The sequence below is a fragment of the Artibeus jamaicensis genome, unplaced genomic scaffold (genome assembly GCF_021234435.1).
Source record: "Artibeus jamaicensis isolate MK-2021 breed Jamaican fruit bat unplaced genomic scaffold, CSHL_Jam_final contig_793, whole genome shotgun sequence".
In the NCBI taxonomy this organism is placed as follows: Eukaryota; Metazoa; Chordata; class Mammalia; order Chiroptera; family Phyllostomidae; genus Artibeus; species Artibeus jamaicensis.
In genome coordinates, this window is record NW_026521975.1 from 3,309,312 (window position 1) to 3,336,902 (window position 27,591).

Consider the following 27,591-nt stretch of genomic DNA (forward strand, 5'->3'; position numbering starts at 1 on the left):
AGCTCCTTGACTAGCCCCTTGGCCAGGTGTGCTAGTCCACCTCCCAGGAGCGCCAGCAGATGGAGGCTTTGGGGCCTTTCCTGACAATGGGCCAGGGCTGTTCTCTACCAAAAGCAAGGGCATAGTAATAAAAGAAACGAAGATGTATAATAATTTTTAAGAAAGCATTGAAGTGCCTTCCTATTAGAAGAGGAAAACCAGTGTCAGTGGGCTTGGCAAGGTCTGTGCCCTGGGATGTAGTCCCGCCACCGCCCCGGCTCCGAGACACAGAGAAATAGCAACCCGGTGAATAGGCACTGCCCAGCGGCAAACCCACATTGATTGGCCACTCGCCTCCCATTGGTGCACGGTCGTGACGCAACGGCGGCTGATAAAACCAGGCGCGGATTCCGCTCCCGCCAGCCACCCTTCATTCCGTCAGCGCAGGCAGGTGTATGCTGTCCACACGCGCGCAGAGCCACCGGCATCCAGTAACGGCAGCCCTACTCCACTCCCCGCGCGCTTCCGTCCAGGCTTCGGTCCATCCAGCCACGGTCCTGCCTGCATCCCACCGCCCTCGGGCTCGGTGAGTGTCCGGCCCTGCCACGCCAGGGCAGCTCCTGGATCCGGGTCACCTTGGGTAGAACCCCGGGACCTCGTGGAGTGGAGTCGTGGGAGGGCGGCTCGGGTCCCCACGCAGGGGTGCTGACATATTCGGGGTGGCGAGGGTAGGGCAGCCCAGCGATGCGCGGTTGGTGCCCATGAGGCGTTCCCGCCACCGGAGTCCATTTTGTAGGATAAGGCGCAGCGTGCTGCATGATGCAACACCCAGCGATCGATAGTGAGCCACCTGGTGCCTCGGTCCGGCCGCGGACACCCGCGACACCCGCGGCGCCGCGACCCTCTCCGGTCTATGGGTAGGGGTCTGTGGGTTGGAGCACCCACCTGGCGAACTTCCCGGACGCGCCGCGGGGCACAGCACAGTACCCTCTGCCACGAGGTCCAAGGCGTGTCATCCGCCGCCGTCACGAGCTGCCCGGCGTCCCCCAGAGTGGTCCCGCGGCAGGTGGCCGGCTGGGGATAGCGCAGCGCCCGGCGCACGCCGGCTGCCGCGCCCACCTCTCTTCTCCCCTGGATTTCCCTGATGTGCCCTGGCCTGTCTACACCCCTTACCTAGGGCCCCAGGGCATTTTTTTTTCCTGTGAAGTCTCGCCTGGGTGGGCTTCCTTGGGACCGGGCTTGGCCCGAAAAGGCAGAGTTTTTCAAGCATCATGAGTTTGGAGTGGAAGTAATTTCTTCTGTCATCACAGCGGCGACCAAGTCTTCTCAGCGTGGTGCTTGCTGCCTAGTAGGACCTTTCCTGGTAGGTAAGGCAGTCTTTCCAGAACCCGTCCTGTACGTACACCGAGCAGTTTTACTGGGGTACTTCTGCTGCACGCTTGTAGGTCTTTGCAGTTTTCAGTGGATGTGACACCGGGAGTATAAGCAGGACCAGCTCTCATGTGGAAGTGACCTGGAGTTGGATTTTTTACAGATTTAGTTACAAGAGGAAAGGTTGGGGTTTCAGCCCCAGGTGTATGTCCCAAAAATGTGCTCTTAAAAATTTGACCCAGTAGTACTGCGTATGTTGGCCTTTGGCTGAGTTCCTAATTATGTTTAATATGAATTATACTTTATTTATGATTTGCCTTAATGTTTCTTGCCTTTTATGTTTGGTTCGGATAATAAGAAACTGTGGTACAGTTATATCACTGATTCTTTAGCTGGTCTTAGTGGAAATTATTATTTCTAAATGAATACACCCTCTGTATTTAATATAAAAGGCCTTATTTAAATCACACAATCAGAATAGAAATTTAGGGGAGAAAGGCAACAATGGATTAAAATAGTTTTTAAATGTTCAGCACATGAAGATTATGTTTAATTGTGATACATAAAATTTAAAGGATGTCAAAGGAGTTTGCCTAAACCAATAGCACAAGACTTCATAAAGATCAGAAATGTGCTCATTTGCTGGAGTCTGGATTTGAGCCACATGAGTACTCTTAGGTATTATAATTATTTACTTTAGAAGAAGGAAAAAAGGCTTTAAGGACAAGATTGCAGACCTTGGGAGTTTGAATTCTAGTTACATGTGGTAGGAGTTTCCATTTCTTGACAGGATTAAATGCATCTTTTATTGATTGTTCCAGTCTCTTTCTATTAAGGCCTGGAAAAAGATGTAACAATGTTGGAGGGTCCAGCATTATGTGTAACTGAATTGATCCCTGTTGTGAACAAGGGAGCAACCCTGAAAGGAGTCACTCGTACACACTGTGTCTTTCTATGATGCCAGGTTTAATATGGGGAACCTCCCCAATAAGCGAGTGGGGTTATGCATAGGTTACATGCAGAAAGGGGGACCTTCCCGTGATAGAGCTCAACGTCCAGATTACTGGTAGCCTCCAGGGACGGGGAGGTGGGTGTCCATCTCAAGCCAGGCAGCTATAGTGGCAGCACATGTCTAGTGGAGTGGAAGTTCCCCTGGGCTCCAAGCATGACCCATGGTATAGCCAAGCTCAAGTGGGGGATGGTCAGAGCTGTAAGTTCTTCTAGCCCACAGTGGGTGGTGGTCCCTCTCATATTAGTGTCCATGTGGAGACCTTATCCACGTGTCCACTCTTGTGGTTTAGGTCACTCCAAAAGTTGTTTTTTTTTAAGTATTCATTTGTCTCTGTCCCTTTTATTTTTTAAGAATTGTACTTATTTATTTTTAGAGAGAGAGAGGAAGGGAGGGAGAAGGGGAGAGAAACATCAATGTATGGTTGCCTCTCATGTGGTCCCCACTGGGGGACTTGGCCTGCAATCCAGGCATGTGCTCTGACTGGGAATCAAACCAGCAACCCTTTGGTTTCCAGCCCACGCTCAATCCACTGAGCCACACCAGCCAGGGCCAAAAGTTGTTTCTGTTATACCCCATTACCTCAGTCTTCAGCATATTGCCCCTTTATATAAATGTCATGGCTGACAGTGACTCCATATCAGATTGTCAAACGGTGTCTAATTTTTTTCATTACTAACTAAATATTTGGAGGTATTGGTTTATTAATCCCAGATAAAGATTTAGAACAGGCATAAGTATATTTCTGTTACGAAGATAGATATTTTCCTCTAACCTGGAGTTGTCTGGGCCAGAAGCACTTTCTGAGACGCCCATCATTTTACCCGGCTCTTGGTCCTCACACCAAGTGGGACCTGTGGTGGGACCCTGATGTTTTACTGTGTGGGCGGCCTCTTCTGGCCTGGGGGCCATCTGCCACTGTGGTGTGAGGACCATTGTGGGTGTCAGGCTACAAGGAATTTGCTTTTACTGTGAGTGAGGGTGGAGGACCATCAGAGGCTCTTGTAATGACTTGCAGCCCCGTGCAGAGAAGAGATGAGGGGGAGGGGCAGTCATGGAAGTGGCAAGACCAGTTTACAGACTTGTAACTAATTCTGAAATAAACCCTTAGTCCAGGCTATTTCTACACAGGAGAAAGTGACCCTAAGTAATTTGGGTGAGAGGTGAGGGCAGGTTGGACCGGGACATGGTTGAGATGTCAGGAGGTTGAATTCTCCCCTTTAGATTTCAAAGATAGACTCAACAGGATTGGCCAGTGCAGTCAATGTGAGGTGTGAATGAGGCCCACTGTGATTCCAAGAGGAGTCTAGTTATCACATTAGTGAGATGGGGGAAGTTGAGGAAAGAGCAGGTGGGGAAGGATTTAAGTCCAACTGCCATTTACATACTCAAGAGACAGAGCTGAAAGAGATGTACCCTCCTGGGGGCCCTTCCTAAGTTCATGACTGCCTGGTAGCCACCTGTCCTAGATTGGTGACATCTTTCTTCTCACCTGGCTTTTATGCTTCCTCATACCTGATGGGTTTCTACCTTCCAGGGGTTTCTTGGGCCTTAGGAAGAGGGCATTGGATCCTAGGCCAAGGTTCCATCTACCCCGAAGCTTTAAGGGTCTTCTAGTCAAGGAAGATGGTATCTTCAGTGGCAGACTATCAGCCCTGTGAACTATAGGAATACTCTTTCTTCTCCATAATCCACCCTGCCTTCACCCTACTCCCTCCATCTCTACTCCAAAGCAGCTTTGAGAATACTGCTGCAGTTCAAAGGGAGGTATAATTTATCGTGGAAAGGTTAGTGTATTTGCCACCTGGGAATCTGCTAGAAGGTCAAGCAGCAAGTTGGTTAAACAATTTGGTGGACAACTAAATATGTTCATTTTGCTCTGAAGGTGCTCCTTCAGACACCTGGTGTTGGCCGAGTTGTGGGTGAAGAATTTACCTCATGTGTCACTCAGGATTTGTTAATCCCAGGAACATAGGCTGTAGGAATGACATTTCTGGATACAAGCATAGATTCTGGCATAAAGCTCACCGATCTGGCCACATCCACTGTTCTTCATTTGGCCATTCCTCTGGTTATTGTTATTAGCACATGTACATTTGCTTCAAGGCCTGGAGTGAGAGCTCTGTGATGAGGGAAGAGGCCCTCGCTGCTTCGTGTACCTGAGATGAGCTGTCCTGGGACAAGGACCATTCTAGGAGCTGAGGGCAGGAGGGATCTGCACTCAGAACAGCACAACCGTGGACGTTGTGGCTGCCTCCTTGCGGCCTTCCTAGCCTGGTACACCTGCTCTGTCTGCAGATTGGGGAAGCCTTCCCTCTCAGCCTCACAATAGTGAAACTATTGGACGTGAAGTCCACAGGATGCTGTGAAAGAATAAAGGGATTAAATTAATACATTTAGGTTTCTTTCATGACGTAAGTTCTTTTTGTTGCCAGCCGGCTATTCTGATGACGGCAAATGGAAGTCCAGCTCAGAGAGAGACCTTTAAAGGCTGTGATCGGGGGACTTGCACAGAGGTAGGAGGAGGAGCCTCCTTTCCCTGAGTGGGACTGTACCTCATCTCTTCCTTGGTCCTGGGTGGCTTTTTTCTTCCCTTTTCTGTAAGGAGGGGACAGATCATTTTGTTTCCTTAACATTCCATATTCCTACTGTAGTCCTTTTTTTGTAAGATTCAGTCAGATGGGCTCTTGACTGTGAGAACAACCACACACATTTCCCTGGTTTGGGCACGCAGCCTGCACTCCCTGTGGGCTCCATGCACAGCGAGCCCCACACTGTGGGGACCATCAGTGCGGAGTCTCAGCTGCAGGGGGGCAGCCTCTGCTCCGTGTGGCCATCCTGAGCCACTCATGGAACCGCGCACGGCAGGGTCAGGGGAGATGCCGTGCCTCCTCCCCACTCCATCCCCCCAAAATTGCTCAGGGTTTGCCACAGGAACACAGGCTGTAGGGATGACATTTCTGGACACAAGCACAGATTCTGGCATAAGGCTCACCCATCCTGGTGGTCCCAGGCTGGGCTCCACTGGTGGGATGAGTTCCTGTTCTAAGATACCTCCCAGAACCACAGTGAAGTTCTTTTTCTTATTGCTTGCATAATAATTGGCTTCTAGTGCTTTCTTTATAGGAGTAAGAGGATTTGAATGAGATAAACACACTTAACTTCTGGCACCAACTCAGTGCTTGATATAAATGTTAGCTTGTTATACTGGAAAGAAAGCTCAGTTATATGATTTAGGTATGGAGACAAATCATTTTTATGACAACTTTACCTTGCTGTTCCATTCTGCCAAGGGGTTAAAATGTAGTTCCATTTCCTTGGACCTGGTCTGTGTCGTAGGGGCAGAGTAGTGCCAAGGTGTGTGGGAACGTCGAGCTTCATCTGCGTCTGCTGATTCTGGTCCAGGATCCGTGGATGTGGCCCTAGTTCCTGTACCATTGTCCCCTGTAGACCTGGAGGGCTCTCTTTACTAATGACCTTTCACAGTTGGGGTCAAGGAGGGTATTCCATGGCCTTTTTGCTGCGATGGGGGAGGGAACACTGGGGAGGAACCACAGACTCTGGGACTGAGTTGGCTTTGACTGCTCGCATGACCTTGAAGCCGCTCTCTCTTTGGAACCAGGTGCTTCCCTGGGTGTGGGCGATAGGTTCCCTTAGGTCTCAGATCCAGACATCGTGGGTTGGGCCTCTTGAACCTCCACCAAACAGAGCTCACAGTCCCCATTCTTGCCTGCGTGTGTGTGGGAAAGTGTGCACGAGTGTGTGTTTTTTGGGAGGCATCTGCCTTCGTCATAGTCATCCTGGACCCCAACCATTTTGTCTAAATTACCCTGAGGGCTTTGGGTTGAAACACCAAAGCCCTAAGCCAGGCTCTCTGTTTTCCACTTGATTCCTTCTTCCTGGAGGTGGTCATGCCCAGTCGTCTAATGCCTTTGGGTGGGGGGTGGAGGTGCCCCTGAGCAGCAGTGAGAAGGGAGGGGAGCAAGACCTTGTCTCACTGGTATTTCTCCACACCGTTCTGTTACCTTCGTCCTACCTGTGACAAAGACGCTGGAGTTGATCTTGCAAGGTTGGTGTGCACATGTTCTGTTTCTCATATCTTCCGATTTCCCGCCCAGGACCATTAACCTGAGACTGGTACACAAATTGGAAGGGAGGGAGTGCCCTGGGCTGGGCGAGATCAAGAATCACAAGCGCAGACTTAGGAGTCACTGAGTGCTGGCACTTCACATCTGTCCATTCAATCCTCACCACTGCCGAGAGGTTGGCGCTGCTGTTTTGACTGATGGGAAAGTGGAGCCACACAGGTAGGTGGTGAGTGGCAGAGAGAGGAGCTGAACCTGGCGGCTTGGCCTGAGTCCCACCCACCAAGTGTGCTGTAGGGCTGTGGGCGTCAGACTCTGACTCACCTGGGGCCCGGGCCTCCTTGGGACCATGTTCTGCACGCCAGGTGCACGAGGCCGGGCCAGGTTCTTGTGTTTCAGCTGGTCTGCCACTGGACAATGCCCTGCTTTCCCCTCAGTTCGCCCAAATTTCTTACTGTGACTTTGAATGCAGGTCTTTCCTCACTAAGCCTCAGTAGCGGAACCCTGAGTACAGCGGGCACTAGTGTCCCTGGGACAGCGGTGCCGGGTGGTGGCCAGAACCCAGGGCTGGCATGTGAGACAGAGGCTGGGCTGCCTCCTTTTTTGGTCAGTAGCTTGGCATTCACATCCCCAGGGTGGCCCTGAATGGAGGGACTTCCCGCACAGGTAAGCCCTGTTCCTTTTGTCTACACCCAGTCATCTCCATGTGGGGACAGCCCTGTGCAGGTGGTCTTGTGGGGACTGGTCTCTGTCTATGGGGAAAATTCACGTTCAGGCTGTACTTCATCCTTCTCAGGCTTAGGGGCTGGAGTAGTCCTGCCCCCGGACCTCCTTTTTGCCGGTTGCTGTAGTGTGGTGAGGCGCCGAAGTGCCTCCTTCCTTGGAAAGCACTTCTTTGACACCCTCAGGGCACCTGGGCCATCTGTGCCCTGGGGTAACTCCGCAACAGGCCCAGGTGCAGCGCAGGTGCTGACAGATAAGTGGGGAAAACTCCCCCACCCCTTCCTGCCTTTTGTGCTGTCCTTTTGTCTTTTAGTTTTCATTTCTTTTAAAAAAAAATTTCATTAGCATTTATTTTATGGTGAATTTGCTCCTGAGCCCTAAGTTTTTGTTACTTCAGTTTCTTCTGGGATAGCTTCTTCTGTGCAGCCTCCTCTTCCGGTCTAGGAAACGATCCTCTTCTTCAGCAGGGTCATCGCAGCGTGGCAGGGAGAGCTCGCGAGTGGGCGGGTTAATCCACTGTGAGCTCTGGAAATTCTGCTTTGCGCCTCGGGAACTTTGTTCACCTGGATATGCTCCATGACCACAGAACCTACAACTAAACCTTCAGTTCAGCATTGCTCTCTGCATTTTTAGCAAAAATTCAGCACCTGTTTTGGGCCACCGACCCTGTGTCCAGATCCACTGTTTGGCCTGGGCATCCCTACCAACTCCACCGCTGTAATGACAGAATGGCATACATTGCTTCTGTCAAGTGACATCCTTCAGGTACTTGGTGGCCATGCAGATGCACATACCCCTGATGGCCTGGGCAGTTTCAGGAGTGTTCTTAAAGTGAACGTGAAGATTTGAACCTCTTGATTTGCATGATTTTGTGGGATTTTCTGGGTCAGGTGAATAATGAACCATTTTCAGAGGTCATCTCAGGCACTTGGGAGAAGAGCTCTTTCAATTCTCTTTTGGATAACATTTCAGACTTAAAAATTGCAAGAGTAGTACAAGGAATTCCTATGGACCTTTTTCTCAATTCACCAGTTTTTCACACTTTGCTCCCTTCCTTCTTTCCTTCTGTTGCTTAATTGATCAGTCTATCTGCACATGCACATGTACATGCATTTTTTTTTCTTGAGCCACTTGAAGGTAAGTTGAAAACATATTTTTATTTGCCCAGACATACTTCACTGGGAATGTCTCTCTCTAAGAACATCTTACTTGATTTTCTCTAAGAAAATCTTACTTGATTTTCCTTATCAAAACCAGGAAAAATTAAAGAGATTTTATTTATTTATTTTTACAGAGAGGGGGAGAAAGAGAGGGAGAGAAACATCAGTTGGTTGCTTCCTGCTCACCCCCAACCAGGGACCAGGCCCGTAGCCCTGGCATGTGCCTTGACAGGGAATTGAACCAGCGACCTTTTGGTTTGCAGGCCAGCACTAAATCCATTGAGCCACACTAGCTAGGGCCAAAATTGGGAAATTTAACATTGACTCAGTGTTGTTATTTAGCCCAGCATCCATAATCCACTTTGAGTTCAAATAATGTTTTTTACTGCCATATATATATTTTTGTTTTGTTTTGTTTTTTTGTGGGAGTAGATCTTTCTGAGGAATGAACTATGGTCAAATTTTCTGTCTCACTAAGCAAAACTGTTTCTAAAACTTAGACTGCTCATCATAAAAAAAATTTTGGAAAGTGCAGAAAAGTAAAAGAAGGAAAAAAGGAAAAGCACTCACAATTCCAATACAAAGGGTTAGTGCCATGCCAGGCGGAGGCTTGTGAGAGGTGCTGGAAGACCCCAGCTCAGGGTCACCTGGTCCCTGGAACCTGCACCCACACGCCCAGGCAGCAGCCCAGAGCCAATCCCAGGCGGTGGGGAGGAGGGAGCAGGCTCCCACCTGGAGCCGACCTCCCTGCCCCCTGCCTACCACTCAGGCGGCTGCCAACCTGAGCAGGCGAACTGAACCACTCCGGGTGGGGAAGGGCGGAGGTCATTATTAAATACTTAGGACTTGTTCAAGAGCTGAGAAAAAGTGTTGCAGGCCCTCTCTTATCTGCTCTGTACCCCTGGCTTTCTAGATTCAGCAGAGGGCCATGATGGGCATGGGGACCTGGTTGGAAGGAATAGTGTTGGCTCTTGGCAAATATCTCCTGGTTATTTAATGCTACTTTTATTGACCCTGCTGACCTCCTACCAGAGGGCCAGTGGAGAAAGAAGAGGTGAAATTCTTAGTTGTGAATTTTGTTTTTTGTGGGTGAATATATGCTAAAAGTTTCTCAGGGGAAGGTTCCAGAATTGTGTTTGAAGTGTGGCTCTTCCTCTGCCTTTCATGTATCAAGGTCATCCCCTTTGTCATCACCCGCAATAACTGAGGGCGGCTCCACTTCTTTCTGGTCTGGAAGGGGTCTTAGATGCTCAGCGAGTCTGGTTTGGGGAATGATCTTGTTCGTAGGGGCTGCCGTGGCATCGTCCACTGTTTTCTGTCTTCTGTACCTCAGTTTCCCTGAGCTGGGAATGAATATTGTGTGTGGAAAGGGACTTCTGAAGGTCAAGATCAAAAGCCTCAAGCACATTCCATGTGTTTGTTTTTTCTTCCCCTGCGCCAGACCCTCCCCTTGAAAGAGCCAGCCTTGAGAGTGCTGGGGTGGGCAGCCGCCCTGCACCCCCTGCTGTGGTCAGGGGCTCCTAACCTGGTCAGGCCAGGATGGCAGGGCTGCTCTTCAAAGAATCCTTTGAAGTGCAAACATTTCCTTTCCTGAAAAGAAGGGAAATTGAAATTGTTCTGTGCAGACAATGTTCTCCTAGATCAAAGAGGCAGTGGGACCTATAAAATGAGGGAGACTCAGAAATTAGGCCTTACACGGTGGTGCAGGGAGAGGTGTCTGCGTTGGTGCACACTGCCCGGTGTGAGTTTGTTTTCCTGTTTCAATTTTTGGGGGGGATCCTAAATCTAGGTGTAACATGTTATATTTAACTGTGTCTCTCTTTTGTGTTTTTATCTGGTGGTAAGCATTTAGGAAGGTCTTTTGGGAAATTATGATACCATTCTTTATGGAACATTTGGTCATCAATAAAATGGCATTTTCCAGGGACAGTTGATCTTATAGGAAAAGCTTTATTGTTAAAAGTGAAAACTATCTGGATGGAATTTTTCATACTGAGTGTTATCTTAATGAGATATATGTATTTGCACAGAAAGAAAACACTGTTAAAATAGACTGTACTTTGTTCCCTGCTGTGTATGTGATGCCTGAATTAACACTTGACACATGTTTGCTGAAAGAATATTTTCTTCATCGGCAGAATAAAAGGATATTTTGAAAAAGGACTGTCTTTCAGCTTAGTAACGTTTGGGCAGGTGGAAAGAACCAGGAGCTATTTAAAATTTCCATTGTAATGCTGCCCTGGTGTCTCACTTTGTGGTTTATTTTGTTTCTTGAGACAAATGGGTACCGCCATTTTGTGTTTTGTGCAAATCGTTCCATGAATGAGCAACTCTGACATTTCTGTTATAGGAATGATCTGGTCTGTTGAAACCAGTGTCACACTGTTAAGAAGTTGGGTTGGTCGGTGGGTGGTTTCACAGATGGGGTGAAAAGGCAACTTCTCACGAACTCTGCGGCTCATGTACCATTGGACCAGCTTGTCCTGTTCTTTTGTGAGAAAATTTTGCCTGACTTGCCTGGGATTTCTCCTCTTTGGGCATCAGTACTACCTGGATACTGGCTAGAACTTGTCCCCATTTCTAATGTATCAACTTCTCTGCAAACACAGCCTCTCATTCTGACCTGCACTGTGGCTTAGGTTTGGAAACAGCAATGGTCTCTGACTTCATATTGGGGGGATGAGTGTCCCAGCTGCCTTACTTGTCCCTGGTGAGGGAGGTCACTTCGTGTCTCCTTCAGAAGAACACAGGCACTCAGGGCTCAGAGCCAAGCAGCAGCCTGCCCTCTGTCAGCACGGGTGCTAGAAGCCCAGCCTTCGAGAAGCCTCGCTTCGGGTTGTGTGCAGGGCATCTCCACTTGGGTTTCCCCAGGGTGGTGGCCTTCATGCTTCTTTGGTCAAAATCTTCAATAGCAAATAGATTGACTCCAGTTAAGCACACACACGGGGAACATTCATATTTCTATAAAGATTAAAGTGAGAGTTTTTGATTCTTTTCCATTCAGTTACAAAAGCCCTGCGGGCCACTCCGGTTTGCAAGCTCTGCGGGGCGGGAGCAGCCTGGCCTGCTTCCCCACCTGCCCCCACTGTGCTGTCCTGGAGGCCAGGCTGGCTGCACGAGGGGTGGGGATAATTCCCTGTCCAGACCAATTTGGACAAAGGTTCTTAGGAGGGTGTAGATTTCTTTTTGTGGTGGCTTGAGGGTATCTGACTGAGGTGGCCATTAATTGTCCTTTGTGAGGCGTCCAGGGTGGTTCAGGGGACACCCATGCGAGTCACCTCCCACACTGGGGATGTGAAGGGGGCCTGTGCAGTCTGTGTGTGGTTTTTCAGAGATGGGCCCACTGCTTGTTAATTTCAAAACTGACTTTTTTTTTTAGTTTCTTTTACTTTATTTGGGGGAGAACCTATCTGAAAGATGAGCCTTCTCTTTCAGAGTCAAGGGTTTGTGGGAAGAAAAGGGTGAAAAAGTACTCAGAAATAAACATTTGTGGACTCTAAAGTCTTGACTGATTCAAGTTGTAGAGAATATTTAAAACTTACTATTAGCAATAGCAACTATACATTAAATAGTTCTCTTTGAAAGGTTGGATAGATTTTACATAAATTTTAAATGACTTAAGACACATTTGAATGGCTTTTTTGTTTTGCTTAGAAAACAAATATGCTTTAGCAATTTTGTGTGTCTAATTCTTAAAATAATTGTAAACAAAGGGAGTTGATTCTACAGAACAAGAGCATATGGACGTAACAATTGGAATCAGATCAAGTGCCTCCTTTACTGAAACAGAGTACGAATCGCTTCCCTTGTCTCTTGTAAGTTTTGTTTATTTACTATACTTCTCAATAAAAATAAGTTTATTGTAAGAGTTCAGAGTATTGCCCTGGCCAGGTAGCTCAGTTGGTTAGAGCATTGTTCCAATACTCCAAGGTTGCAGGTTTGATCCCTGGTCAGGACGCATACAAGAAGAAACCGATAAATGCATAAGTAAGTAGAACAACAAATCGATGTTTGTCTGTATGTCTCTCTCTCTCTCAAATCAATAAATACAATCTGAAAAAGACTTCAGAGTACTTAATTTACAGTCTCTTAAAGATTTATCTCTAAGATACAAATATCACCACCATGGTTAGTATTTGAGAAGATTCCTCCAGAATTTGATTTTATACTGTTGTTTAGGTTAATGTTCTGTGAAATAAGGGATAATCTGTCTTTGCCATTATATAACACATCACCCATAAACCTATAACCTCACATTTTTAGCAGCTAGGTATTTTTTTTTAAAGCTTTGGTTGGAAGACATGTCTTTCTTTCTAACCAGCAATCTTGGGAGACATTAGGCAAGAACATTCCTTAATTTTTTTGCGTAATCCATACCGAACTGGGAAGACTGTTTCCCTAGACTGAGTTTGATACAATCAGAATTTGGGAAAATTATCCATGGTGATTTGCACTAGGATTCAGGCCTAGTCACTGGAAGACTCGGGTCTGTGGTCTGGCAAGTGAGCACATGTAGCTTCCTTGGGCTGTTGAGTGAGGTCCGTGCCTGGACTTGGAGGCTGAGGCTGGAACGTACTCCCACACTGTATACACATTCGGGGCACTTTCCTGTAGCTGTGGCTGCCTGTTAACATCCTGCCTTGAGGATCTGCAAGGGAGTTCCTGCTGAATCGCCCTGGAGAGCCTTGGAGTTGGCGGGAGATGTATGTGGAACATCCTAGTTGCCTGGCTCTCACACCCCAGCTGGCCCCCAAAAGGCCCAGCAGGGGTCTTTTTCTTACCAGGTGTATGACTGGGTAGTAAGAAAATACCACTTGCCCTGGAGAGGCCCTGGGAGCCAGGGGAGAGGAAGAGAGACATTCCCTCTACACTTAAGCAGCCCTGCCCCAGACTTAAATGAGTAGATGACTCAGAAATTGTAGTCTTCTTCCCTTCTTCTGGAATTATCCTGCCGTTAGACTCTCTGGAGCTACCAGGGCTTTACTACTTGTCTGGGCATGGGAAAAACTCCTTGAAAATTCCGTGGCCTGAGGGCAACATACCTGCTGGGTCGGGACCTCAGGAAAGGCCTGCGCCTACACATGCATACTGTACACCAATTTAAGAAATGTAAACTCAGGGACAGGACTAACCATGTTGTATTTTGTTTCTGGAAATGTAGCACACAAACCAGGACCACTGTATAGTGCGCTTCTTCAGCAGCTTTTGTGATTTGCCCCTTCACTATTACTGTAGCTCTATCAGTATCTAAAATGCATGCAAGTAGGCATGTATAATACATGAATTGGAGAGACATGGCAATAGAAAAAGGCATTAAGGATAGAGGAAAGAATAAACTTCAGTGAGTCTAGCAGTTCAGTAATGTACATAATGTAACAGAGCCTTCCAATCCTGAAGTCACACTTCAAATGCCATCAAACAACCCAGGCCAGGACTCGCACATAGGTACCCCAGGGGCCTCCTGGGACCCCAGAGCTGACTCAGTGGGCCTGGGTGGGGCCCAGAGCCCTTGGGGCAGTATGCATCTATAAAACTGCCAGAACCTGGCATGAAGGAGGAAGACCGAGCCGCCCATGGGAACGGCCACCTGAGGGACTGCATGCCCCTGCAGGCAGCGCCCAGGCTACGCCTCCGTGTGGCTCCTCTACCTGAGCAGTGCCTGGTCTAGAATAGATGCTGAAGGTTCTTTTCAACAGAAATGAAGCAGGTGAAGGCTTTGGCACCCTTGGGATGGAAGGGTCGTGGGACCCACTGGTGGGTTCATTTCTGAGCAGCCTGTTATGTGTTTGCAGCTGCCTTCTGGTAGGAAGTGTAAGTTAGACTGCAGAAGGGGGTTTCCTACCAGTGGAGAGAAGTGATACTGGAGCCCCCCAACCCGACCCTGCAGCAAGGACAGTGAGGGAGCAACATAAGCAGAGATGCAGGAAGTACCTCAGCTGTGGTTTCGGATTCCTGAGTGGATGACCAGCACCCTCCCATCTCACGAGGTCTGTGTGCGGGACGGCCTGGAGCTCTGTGTCTTAGGCGCTTTGCCTGCGTCACCGTGGGTGTTCAGTAAGTACCAGCTTTAATTAGGATTGGTGACTAAGAGGTTAAACTTCGGCCTTCAGGGACATCCTGCCAAGGGAGGCGGAAAAGTCCCATTCCTGAGGTTGCACTTGTCTGTCTGTGCTGTTCTCGCTGGCGGAGGAGTAGGTGTGAGTTACCACTCTGAGTCATTCCTCCAGAAGGCTGAGAGGGCGACCAGGCTCAGGAGAGGCTGCTGCTCGCCCTCCCTTGGGAAATTTGAATGGAAGAGGCCGATGTCAGGAGCTTTCTAATCACGGGGGGACAGCGGGTGGCAGTGCCAGAGCCGGAGCAAGAGGTGAGGTTCCAGGGTCTCCTGTGCAAAAAGAAGGCTTCAAACCAGGATGCCACCTAGCAGGATGCCACGTTTGGGTGGACATTCCGATGTCGAAGCCTGCTTACAGTTTGCTGACACCGGGTTATGGGGAAATTTTAGGGATGGATGGCTGAAGGTTAAAGGGCAGGCCCACGTGGGTCCCAGAAACAATGGACTCGGCCAGTGGGAGAGACCTGCCTTTGAATGGTCAGGAAAGAACTTGGCTGCGTTTGACTGTCATTCACTTCAAAGCTTTGTCCCCAGTGTACATATATTGCTTTGGGAAATTTAAGGTAAGAGAGGAGGCAGTAAAGCAGACGGTGGTCCTGTGTCCCCAAGTGCTTTACTGCAGATGCTCTGAAAATGTCGACAAATCCCCTGAAATGCCTTAATCTACATGTAATTCTTGTGTCTTCTCACAGGGGGAAGAAGGGGGGGGAAGTAATAGGAATGGAGTGTTACTATATTCAGTTGTACGTGGTTTTTATTTTTGCTGGGTTGTCTGGTTCATTCATTCATATACTCATAAGAAGACTTTCCGTTAAGTGACATACAAACATCATTGACATTGTTCTCCAAAATTTGGGACTTGTGATCCCTTTTGTAAAGGATCAGGAAGCAAGACTGGAATGGAGACAAGCTGGTAGGTCTTTGGATGCAGGGACCAGTTATAATCATGTTTGCGCTTTTCAGTCTAGAAATTCGCACATAATAGATCTGTCTCAGTGGGTGTTAAGATGAGCAGCATGTTGCAGGGGTGAAACTTTGCAGTTGAGCCTGTGAATAATCATGCTGTTGATAACACTCACCTTGACAGAGAGGAAAATCTGTCAGCTACGGGAACGTGTCTTGATAGTTCAGCAGAACAGCTAAGTGAGGAAATTAGACACATTTGAAGGTATGAAAAGCCCATAAAGGAGAAGACTGTGCTGTCCTGTGCAGGAACCCCTCCGAGTGTGTCCACGGGTTATCTGAGTGGGCACGGGGCAGCCTGCAGAGTAGGGATGTATCATGGATGTCCTGGGAAGCCAAGTGGGGTGGGCACAGCTTGATGAAAGGTGCACAGAGCCTGGAGCCCTCTGTCTCCTGCTGCCTGGCCCCGAGGTTGTCCTTGGACCCCACCCATCCTCCTCTTTGAGTGTTTCCAAGCTTGCCTCCTAGTCAGTCAGGTGGTCTGGGAGTCCGGAGTCCTCCGTGCCACCAGCCCAGGCACAAGCTCACTAATGTGGTCCTGTGCCAGTCCGAGTACTCAGGGTCATGGTTTTTGCTTTTGGACTTGCATTAGGATACTTCCTTTGGGTTTTCCAGCCCTAAGTAGTAAATTGGTGACTTACTACGATTTTGTGTCCACTAAATGTGCTGTTTGGTTTGGTGTCCACACTATAAAAATGGACATCAAGTGGGGTGCAGCAGCAATCTCCCAGAGTAAAAACAGAGGGCCTGGTGTTAGGGTAATGACAAAGATTTTGACTGAGAAGTGTCACGTTGCCTGGATTGGTCCAGAAGTGTTGAGCAAGACTACTACAAAAAGGAAAGTCCCTGGACCAAGAGTCCGGATGGTCCACCAGAGCTGTGCCCCATCCTTGGAATATTCTGGAAGAGCCATGCTGGTCAGAAGAGAACCTTTCTGGCAAGTACCTCTTTCCAGTACCTGGAAAGTACCTCTTTTCCTAGGACCTCTCTGGGAAGAGTGAGCACTCTTGGACCGAGTCTTTCATGGTCTGATGCAACCTCATGGGTGCTTACCCACAGATGGGGCAAGGCCTTCCCCCCAGGGGCAGCCAGTGGCTGTCAACAGACCCTTGATGGCAGTGTCCTGTTGGGTGGGGTAACTCCTGCTGAGGTTTTGGAAAATCGGGATAGGCCCTGACAAGTTTCAGTCCCAAACTATCTCACCAGGGAAGAAACTTGAGAGAGGTTATTTTTCAAAAGGATCAGCCAGCCATACTCATCAAAGTACACACAGGTCCCACCAAAGGACAAGGAAGCTGGCCTTGCTTTGGGGGCCCCAAACTGGAATTTAGAGTGAAGCCCTTCTGTAGCAGTGTTCCTAGAAAGAGCTGTCTTTTGCCAGAAACATTTCTTTTAGAAAATCCTTTGGTGGTCCTGCCTCTGCTTCTCCCTGCCTCCTCTGAAACACGTACTTCTGCCTGCCTAGTGGCACAATGACAAAGGTGAGGTTCAATGTGTGAGACGGGGAAGGGTCTTGCCTGCCACCAGGTATGCATGCAGACCTAAGGGCAAATGTGACTCTGTGAAGTTCACTGCTTTTGATGGGCTGAGACCAGGAACCCTTCTCAGGGGGGTGTTGAAGGATTGTTGCAGTTCTGTGTTCTGCGTGAGCCCAGCCTGGACTTGGAGGGTGGCAGCTTTCCTGGGTCTCAGTTTCAAGGACCCCCTTAAGGGCATTCTGCCCAAGCCCTGTAGATGCGCTTTATTGGACCTGATCCCCTGATGGCAGAGCCTTTTTATTTAGATATGCGGATGCGCGTGTATGATAATAGCACACCCTTGTATTGAGTTCATGGAAGGTTCAAAGGAGGACAAAGGATGGCAAATAGTCAAATTTGCAAAAAAGACTTCAATTGTGCAGCTGAAGTTCAGATGTCTTAAATATCTGCTCTGTGCACAGAAATCCGATAAGGGTTGTGTTACAGAAGAGGGAACTTTCTGGTCTGCCAGTCCCAAGGAAACCTTTGCTTTTGTTTGGGGGTGGTGGCGAGTTGATACAAGGGGTGACTGGAAGGCCGGGGGCTTTCCAGTCTGGCAATACCAAGAGGAAGAGAAATGACCACGGTTTAAGACTCTTACAGGTTATGGCGGGTTGAACCACTCATGTTCCTCATCTGGACTTTCAAATGTTTTAGAATAAATAAAAAACAAATAGTGCTTTCCACAGCTGGTGACCAGCTGACAATGAGAGGGAGCAAAGAATATCCTGATTGATAGCACGTGGGAGCCAGGGGTGTTTGGGTTTATCTTCTAGAAATGCTGTGTGGAACATGTCTGCCCACAAAGGTTGCTTTGTGAGCTTCTCCAAAGACAGGATTCTCGGCCAGAGCAGACCACGTCTGACCAAGATATTATTTATGTTCTTGGCATTTCCGTGGACAATGTAAAGTGACTTGCAGCCTCAGGATAGACACAGCCCTCTCGTCTGAACTTGGAGCCCCACTTGGAGCTGAATTTTTGGAGCTTCCCGTGCTCTCCCTGGGGTGTCCCCTTCCATCCCCTGTCCCCCCACTCGGAACCTCTGAGATCTCACCCCCAGCTTTTTCCAAGCCTGACATTCTGCAGCTCCATGAAATATAAGTTTGATCTGAAATTAGTATCATTGGTGTCAGCCTTTAGAGAGTGGGAGAATTGGGGACCCCAGGAAAACATGATATGATGCTAGGGACCCCAATTTTAAGGCCATGTTAATTGCCTTAGTCATTCCCTCTCTTGGTGAATTGGTCCATCTCATTGGAGGTAGTCGTGCGGCCCTTTCTGCCAACAGGAAGCATCCAGTTTCTCAGCTGCCAGTGCTGAGTGTATGCCCTCACTCACGGCAGCATTAAGCAGCCCTGAGCATTAATGATGCCTGGTGGGCCTCTCCAGGTATCATTAATAATAGGGAGTGCATCTCCAGTTTGAAGGGGGAATCATGGGTGGATAGGTCCTTCCCTGGGAGTTGCAAGGCCATGGCAGGTGACCAGAACTGGCACCAGTGTCCCCACCTGAGGACAGAGATACATTCCTTTGGGCCAAGTTTGAGAAAATTAGTACTAAGAATATGGACTCCATTTGGAATTAAAACTTTTCAGGCATTGGCAGGAAACACCTTTGGTTTAATTTGTGCATATAGTACATCCAAAAGCTTGAGACAGCTTTTACTTTGGCCACCCTTGATCTGTTTGTAGATTCTAAGTTTGGGGCCTTTTAGCAGAATGGAGAGTTGGCAGTGGCAAAGCAAATCAAGTTTTCTTTATAAAAATTCAAAATATACCGGGGATTTATCCTAAGTCGGAGGCAGGATACAGTGTTGTATTTTTGAAAATATAGGTGGTCATCTTTTTTGAAGTTTATTGTTTTGATAAGATGTCCCTGGGATTTCTTCCAGCACAGATCAAGGGAAGTTGGTGCTGAGTCGAATAATACTTTTATGTATAAATAAGAAAGTCATGTTGTTCTTAGATGTTTGTTTGATTAAGTGCTCCTGTAACTAAAGAACAGTTGCAGCTGTTACACAAAGGGGTAGAGAAAAATGTGTCTGCAGTGACATCACGTCATTTTGAGGAGCGGTAGCCTTTCTCCTCAGCTCTCTGTCTGTGAATCGGACCATGTGCTTCATTGGGAGGGATGGCAGGTGTTTTTGTTCACGTGTTTGGCAGAGGCCCACACAGACCCGGGAGATTCCCGCTAAAGGTAACCAGCCGGCAAACTGGTGCAAGGGCAGACGGCCTTCACAACTGGGGTAGGTTCCATGGAATGCCAAGATGTAAGCCAGACTGTCGTATAGTTATGGGAGATTTCAAATTTCTAAGCAAAGCTCCCCAGGAAGTACAGCATTCATTCCTATTTTCATTCATTCAGCAGATACAGGTTGGGTGCGTGCAGCTGCCAGCACCGAGTCACCCACATGCTTGCTCCTGGGGGCGTGGCTCCGTGGGGTTCCCTGCTGGCACTGGGCAGGTGCGAGCCGCGGGCTGACAACCCCATTCCCCTGTGATGAAGCCAGCTAGGGGGGGTGCCAGTGTCTTCCCACCTACCCTTATCCCCCTGAAAAGCAAGCTCTTACTATGACACTAAAACTGCTCACAGTTGTCCCCCCCCTTTTTTAAGTTAAGCAATCTTGCAGTCTGTCATCTGTACTCACCCCATTGTCTCTGAAATAGTTCACCTCGTTGGCCAGACTCTTTTTCTTACAGCCTCCCAACCCTCTATCTTTCTGAAGTCCCATGCTTTTGGATGTGTCCTTTTTTGTTGTTGTTTGTGTTGTTTCGCCCCTGTGTGTGTGTTTTTATATCTGTTCTTTTCTGGATATATGTCCTTTCTCCCCTGTTAACTGTAAGCCATGGCAGGACAGGGACCACACAGCTATTCCTGTCACCTGCAGTTCCTAGCATGTGTGTACAGTGGACACTTGGTACACGGCTCTTGTATGAAGGATCCTGGCTCTCTGTCCCTGACGGCCTGGGGGCCCCAGTAGATTGGGCTTCTCTGGGTGGGGGTGTCATTAGTGATAGGCCAGGGGGGTCCAGCTTGGTGCCCTTCCCACCTACCTTTGGTGACTGTGCCATACCCTCCACAGGTGGCCTCAGTTCTGGGAGCTGGTGCCCTCTGGGCTGCAGGCCCTATAGCCTGTTTGCAGGTGACGTCTCACTCTGACCTTTCCTTTGAAGAACGGTTTTGAAGCAACATTACACACAGAAAGATCAACAAAGAAGAGTGGATGATTCGTGGACTGAAATGCAAGTTGAAAGGCAGGAAGTGAGGCTGCTTAGTGTGGCTGGGTTGGAGGGGATGAGCGGAAAGAAGTGCCCTTGAAATTCTTCTTTAATCATTTGTCTTTAGAGACAGAAAGTGGGACATGGAAAACAAACATTTTTATTCCATGTATACACACTTTAGCAAAATAAATAACAGGGCTTTGTGAGTGTCCAGACAGCTGGGCAGTCTTTTTCCATTGAAGTTAGAGTAGAATGGGTGGGAGGAGCTGCCCTTGTGGTAGAACAGGTAAAGCAAAGCATTTCATTGTGAAATGCAAGTTAAAAACTTCCATGTTGGGGATGGAGAGTCAAATGGATGCCGGGGCCTCTGGGTGGGATGGCATCATCCAGAGGGGTGACCCACAGCCTGCGGCGCGTGGCTGTCTTTTTAAAGGAGGCACATCAGTGAGCAGTTCCCAGTGCCAAAATGACAGCTGTGATCCAGGACATCTGTGGTTGCCACCACCCCCTGCCACCTCCCCCACAGAGGACTTTGGTTGTTAGTTCTATAGAAACTTCAATAGTCAAATATTCACATACACACACACACACAAACCATGGTTAAAAACTCAGTCATTATTAATTGTATTATTTCTATATATTCATTATATTTATATTTTAATAGTTTTATGTCAATTTAAACATTTCTAGGCAATTGCCTTCATATCATCTGCCATCTGAATTAGCACATATGGAAATAAATCAAACAATGAGCTTATTTTTATTTTTTAAGCTGTATATTTGTATAGTCCTTTGTCAGTTACAGAGTTTCATTATATAATAATCTAGTTATTATTTAGAGTACCTGCTTAATCTCCACAGCATTTCATTAGATTTCTTATAGATTAAGAAATTAATACCAATAATAATAGCAAGCATGTAGCACTGGCTGTGTGCCGGGTGCTCGTTAGAGGGCTGTGTATACTCATTCGTCCGCACCTCCCCAAACTCGGAACTGGCTGTTGCTGTTATTATCCTCATCTTGCAGAGGGGAGGAAAGGAAGCTCAAAAAAGTTAAGTTAACTTGCCCACCATATTTTTGAATTCATTTTACCTGAGATTTTAGCCTCTCTCTTGCCTTACCTGATCTTCACAAATGGGACAAGCAGGGATGGAGTGAGGGGAGGCGAGGTGAGTGACAGCACCTGTTTCCAGATGGTGAGATTGACACAGAGAAGCCAGGTGACTTGCCTGAGATCGCACAGCCAGGAGCAGGCAAGTCCCCCAATTCCGCATCAGATCAGTGAGCAGATGTGAAATGTTTTCATTCAGTGTGTACTCAGTTCAGCGGAATCAATATTGTAGCTTGCTGCAAGTGGCCTGGCCTTCCCACACACGTGCCAGGAGCCCTGGCATTCTTTTCTGTGCCAAGTTCAGGGCAGAGGTAGGTGAGAAGAGGGAGCTTCCGAGCTATGTCAGAAAACCTCTGCCCTGTTATCTCATTTAACTGCATTTGTGTGATGTGACTGGGGTGTCTGGATAAACTAGCTGGACGACTTGCCGTGTCCATGGTCGGGCCTGGTCAGCCACAGAGGCGGATCCTGAGGGGGAACTGGACCAGGGAAAGGGCTTTGGGAAGAGGCCACATCAGCCACTTAGAGCAAGAGAGACCATTGAGATTCTCGGAGGCTTCAGCCTTCTCATTTATAAAGTGAGGGTTGATTGTTGGAAGACTTAGCAGTGTCTGTAATATTCCAGCTGCTCAGATTTTACTATATTACACTGAGGACTTAAAAATATGTTTTTATAATACAGTGTGGTGTTGTTACTGGGCACTAGAATCTGTCCTGGCATTTTTGATACTAGGGGAGGTCTGTGTAGCTCACTGTAGAAGGAGGAGGGCGAGTCACCAGGAGACTGAAGGCCCTGTCCAGCTGTGCGGGTATATAATGGAGGCATTGTACTTGACAGTGGCCTGGACTGCCTGAATTCCTCAGGTGGCATCAGCAGCCATGACATCCAGAGCTCACTGCCCACAAGGCTGCAGCCCTTGGGGCCTCTGCAGGGAACAGACGGCCCTCTCAAACCAGGTTGCCTGAGGTGAGTTCATGAAATTGCTGTTTACAAAGCCTGCGGGGACCCCGAGCCGCCCTCATGCCCTCAGCCTGCAGGGCAGGGCTTCCAGCAGGGAGGCCTCCTCTGCCGCCGGTGCCCAGACTGCTCAGAGCCCGTGGTGGAGGAGGTGCAGGGTGGTTCTGGGCAAGTGGGATGCGGCCCCACACCTCAGGGGGACAAAGACCAGCTACGTGGTGTGTTCAGCCCCACATTTTGGTTTGTTTCAGATAAGCCTCAGTTCTTAGTATGTACTCGTAATGTTTGGAAAGAGACCCATTTTGAAAGTGTTTAAGCTGATGGTTTCTTTGGTAAAATTCCTTCAATTACTTGGAACAAGTTCATCCAAGTCATTTGGTGTTATTTGGATTTTGGTGCCCTCATTGGTAAAATAAAGGCATAGATTATGTCAGGGCTTAGGAAATCTGGTTTGAAAAGGGCCAGATAGAAAATACTTTAGGCTTTTTGGGCCATATGCAGTCTGTATGAAATAATCGATCTCCTTTTCCTCTGCCTTTTGATTTTTCCAAACAAACTTAATAAAAAACATTCTTAACTCATGGTCAAAAATGAGCCAAGTGCCATAGTGTGGCAACTTGTGGACTACATATTCTGTTTCTCTAAGTGTGTGGTGTGCCAGATGATTTTACGGGGTGTACAGAAATTGTGATCGTAACACAATAGTATGTTGAACGTGAATGCATATTAGAAAAAACAGGTGCTGACACACCCAGAGCTTACTGCCCATAAAGCCGCGGCTGTGAGGGTCCCTGCAGGAACCAGGCGGCCCTCTCGTTGGCTGATAGAACTGTTTAATGTCTGGTTTCAGATAATTGTGGTAGAGCTCCATTTATGAGAGTAATACAAAGTTTCTTCAAACTAATTTAAGTTATTTAAAAGTGGGTTCCTTTAAGGAACAGTATTAGGAATAACTATGCGTTGCTTTTTGGCCTCTTGGCTAAGACCAAGAGTCAGAATAACTGTATGTATGCTGCCCGGGCGCATTAAAAACTCACGGCGGCAGCATGCGGGTAGGCTGCTCTGGAAAGTCCTAGATCATCTTGTGATTCCTTCCACCAGCATGGCTGTTCCTTGATGAATTCACATTTCATATGTAGCCTGTTGGGACCATTTCATGTAGATGAAAATGTTCTCAAGAAGAAACTTAGTGTGAGTTTGGAGAAAAAAAAATGCAGACAGAGCCATCTTTAAATTAAGTCCCTAACTAGCAGATGTGTCCTGGATGGGAGCCCTGTGGCGTCATAAATCACTCCCTGCACATCACAGTTCCCTGGATGTGTTCGTGTGCAGAATCTCAGTGACGCAGCACGGAGACTCAGAGGCCAAAGCCTGCAAGTGCTTGCTCAATTCTCTTTGGTAATGGCTGGGCTGGTGCAGGCAAGCTCCTTTCTCCTGAACCTTGCTGCCCTTGTTAGCCCCCGGCCACATCCAAGGCTCATTTGTCTCTACACGCTGCTTCGGAGCTGCCACACCCTGGGGACACACCCATCCCTGGGAGGAGGGGGCAGGCTGACACCTGCCTGCCATAAGTTGCAGGAGGGCTTGTCAATGCCCAGGAGAGTAGCATGAACTCACCTGTCAGGTGTGCCTTGGCAGACAAAGGGCTGCCACCACGCTTCCTGAGCATTCGGGACTTTGAGTGGAGGGTTCTCTACCTTTGAGAAGTAGAGAATGTATTCCCAAACTTGCCTTTTCTACCTCTTTCCTTCCCATTTCCCAAGCTGGGCACATCTTTTCCCTGCCTCACTGGAGTTGTACCTGGCTGGTAGTAGAAAATACTGTGTTGGTGCTAAGAGACTGTTAAATTTGTTACCACCTGGTAATCATTTACTTCTGATTACGTACGAAAGCTGTCCTGTTCTCTCTGAGGTCCTGGAACGTGAGTACACAGAGTGAGAGGGGTCCCACTTCCTGTCCCCAGTGTGAGCTAAAAACTTAAACTAGGTATGCCATTTAAACCAGCCAATGCTTCAGTCTTCCTCAATTTCATTATTCTATACCCTGTTGCCATGGACTATTTAAGCCGTGAATCAAAACCAGAGCTCATGTTCATAGTGGAACCAGACAAGCAGAGACGAGGCAGCGCACCGCAGCTAATCATGTTCCTGAAACTCAAAGTGTGATGCCCGTTCCACGGAATAACTGACTTGTACAGCGGGAGTGGAGATCCTACCAGCTGCACCCGGAGCTGTAAGGGTGGGTTTTGGGGGGAGGTGGTAGAGTTTTGACTGGAGGCAGAATGAAAGCGTGTGAGAGAAAGTGCTCCATTAGCAACTGAACTTGCGTAGAAGCTCCTGTGTCTTCCCCAGCACCCGATAGAGAAACCAACTGCAGTCCCTTGTGGATTGGGCACTTGTTGGCTTTTTTTAAAAACAGCTTTACTGATTACAATTTAGATACCATAAAGATCATCCACTTAAAGTATAAATTCAATGCTTTTTTTAAAGTCAGGGATCGAAGCTGAAATCGTCTTCAGAACCTATTTGTTACGTGGGAGGATGTCCCCTGTATCTAATTAAAATTTTACTGTAATGACATTGTGGCCCATTGCCCTAGGGCAGGAGTGTCAAACTCATTTTCATCGGGGGCCACTTCAGCCTTGTGGTTGCCTTCAAAGGACAACCACATAATTAACAATTTTAGGACTGTATAAACTGTTAAGGACTCCTTAACTGTTAAGGAGTCGAAATTACATTCAGCCCTTTGAAAGCAACCTCGAGGCTGATGTGAGCCCCAATGAAAATGAGTTTGACACCCTTACCCTATGGGATCTATTGTAGGTCTCCTGTGGACTCTCAGTCGAATTAAAGATCATGCAGCAGCCCTGAACAGTAGCTCAGCTGCTTGGCGCATCGTCCCATACACCAACAGGTCGCATGTTCAGCTCCCAGTGAGGGCACATGCCTGGGCTGCAGGTTCAGTCCTTGGTCAGGGCACACACAGGAGGCAAGGAATCAGTGTTTCTTCCTCACACCTCACATTGCTGTGTCTCTCTCCCCACCCCTTCTTCTCTGTCTAAAGTCAATAAACATATGCTCAGGTGAGGATTTAAAAAATCATGGAGCACAGGGTAGATTTAGAGTGAGATGAGCTAAGGTCTGAGCTGAGGTTCCACTTTATACAGCTGGCTTTTTGTGTGTGAGCAGATATAACAGCTGAATAAGCTTCACAGGCTCAGTCTGAGCAGTAACTGAGATGCTGCTCAATGCCGTCCGTATGTGAGGGCACTGGCACATAGTAGGCACTTAATATAAAGGTCGGCCATTATTGTCGTCATTATCGTCTCTGGGGACATGCCTGACTCCACGTGTCTGTTTATTATGACTGGGCTGCAGTCAGAATTTGGAGGCTATTCGCCGGCAGTGTCGAGAGTGGGGAGGGAAAGGACTGAGTGGAAGAGCAGCGACTTCTTCGCTACCGCCTCCCCCTCGAACCAGGCCTCCCTTCCTCTTACTCCGCTGCTCTCCTGCCCTAATCACTTCAGCCTCTTACAGTCTGAGCAGACCTCTGCATTAGGTGACCTGTCAGTCCCTTCCGACTCTTAGAACCTATCATTTCTTTCTCAAACCCTCAGGCGTGACAAAATAAAGAGGTTCACGGCTCACAGGTAGGCGGAGCTGTCCTGGGGAGGAAGCTGCCCCCTGGTCCCACACACTGCCTCATCCTTGTTCTTCCTCAGAACTGAAGAACAGAGACGCCCTTCCCTCTTAGACACCAAAACAGTGGGTTTTATAAGGTGGCAATGGGGCCTTAATATCGGAGTCGAGTTATTCACCTGTTCTGAGCTTCTCCACCTCATCTGTGAATGGGGAGGGGGGTGAGGGGTCCTCTCTGGAGGCTGCTACAAGCGTTCACAAGAGCCATGCCACCGTCACTCCATGCAGGTTAGTCCCTTAGTCTGCAACGCTTTTCTGCTTAAATGTTGTTGCTGCCTTTGGGATTGGACAGAAATTGGTATCGGTCCCAAATAAAGGTGGAGTCAGGGTGGACGTTGGCAACAGGGGGAAGAGGTGACTCACTCGTGCTCTGAAGTGGACACTGGTGTCCATTTCGTGAGCTTGCCTGGGGACCACCAGTAACAGCTGTACTGTCCACTGTCATCAAGCAAAGACAGCACGTTACCACTGAGGCACTGGTCAGTGAGCGTGCATTGTGCACCCACAGAGCTCTGGAAGTCAGAGTGTGTGGGTGAAATGGAAATGCAGGGGAACGCGAGAGGTAAAATTATTTCAGTTTCTAGTGTCATCCGAGCCTGCTCATTGTGAGTTAACAAGAATCTGGTGATTGGTGGAAAAATCCAAAGGGCAGTTTCAAGACTGTGAGGCTCATAAATAGAGGAGATCACTCCTGAGCTCCTGTGGCCCAGAAAACGGGAATGTGATTCCCATTCTGGAGTCACATTCTCTTAGCGCGTTGCAGGTGCAGGCCCTGTGATGTCAGTTCTTGATGCTGCCCCACTGTGCGCATATTGCAGGCTCATAGAGAGAGGGCAAGAAAGTGTGAGGGTCTGAGGACAGTTATGGAGCCTTTGGGGTGCCCGGAGGCCTGTCCTTGTGGTTCTGGGGACACTGTGGCTCCTTCTGCACTTTAGGTCTTGACTCTGTCATCCGGCTCTTTCCTTGAACCGAAGGCTAGTTCAGTAACTCCTTCATCGTGCTCTAGCCTCAGCCCATGGTCCCTGTTAACGAACAAGCTCAGGCTGAGATTCCAAAAGTTTATGTCAGATAAAAAAAATTTAATTATGGTTTGTTTTTTCAAACTACAAATACCGTCCTTCCAGAATCCTTTTGGCTAGAGGAACTTGGCCATCCCAAAGGAGCTCTGTTCTCGCCACAGTTCTTGGTTGGAGGCAGTGGTCTCAAGAGCTGACTGCCTTGGACTGCGAATGCTTCCTTAGTCTTGTAGCTTCATTCCCAACAGTGACCCTGATACCTGACCTCTGCGTGGGATGTCACTGCGGCTCATCTTATTTCTAATTACTTAATGGAATTGTGTTGGGGATCTGAAGTGTGCTGCCTCCACTTAATATTTCATTCATTCTTATTCTTTGAAGCAGTGTTCCCAGTAATAGAATTTAAATTCTGTGAAGACAAGAATTTTGGTGTAGTGAGTTCACTGCTGCATCCCTGGTTAATTGTGGAACAAAGAACAGTACAAAAACTCATTCATGGGCAAAGCACCTGTTCAAGTTGTCAGAACATTGGACATTATGTTTAATAAAATTAAAAAATATTTGCTTAAGGGTATGTAGCGAATGGAAAGATCTTATTTCTTTTGATTTATAAATTGTTCAGTAGAAGTTCATTTGCAGATGTTCTTAGGTTATTTTATGTACCTA

The 27,591-nt window shown here is 48.0% G+C and overlaps 1 protein-coding gene across 6 annotated transcripts in view; it reads left to right on the forward strand.

Moving 5' to 3' along the window:
- The first annotated feature begins 377 nt into the window (after window positions 1-377).
- SLC7A1 (solute carrier family 7 member 1) overlaps window positions 378-27,591 on the forward strand; it is a 65,132-nt gene continuing 37,918 nt past the window's right edge. Inside the window, exons 1-2 of one of the 6 annotated variants that reach the window (XM_053672901.1) lie at window positions 378-565; window positions 776-1,346. The gene's annotated coding sequence lies outside the window, so the exon portion shown is untranslated. Of the gene's footprint in view, window positions 566-775; window positions 1,347-4,794; window positions 4,876-14,293; window positions 14,382-14,589; window positions 14,692-27,591 lie in introns of those variants that run through there. The other 5 variants (XM_053672900.1, XM_053672899.1, XM_053672902.1 and 2 more) reach the window with 5 other exon arrangements.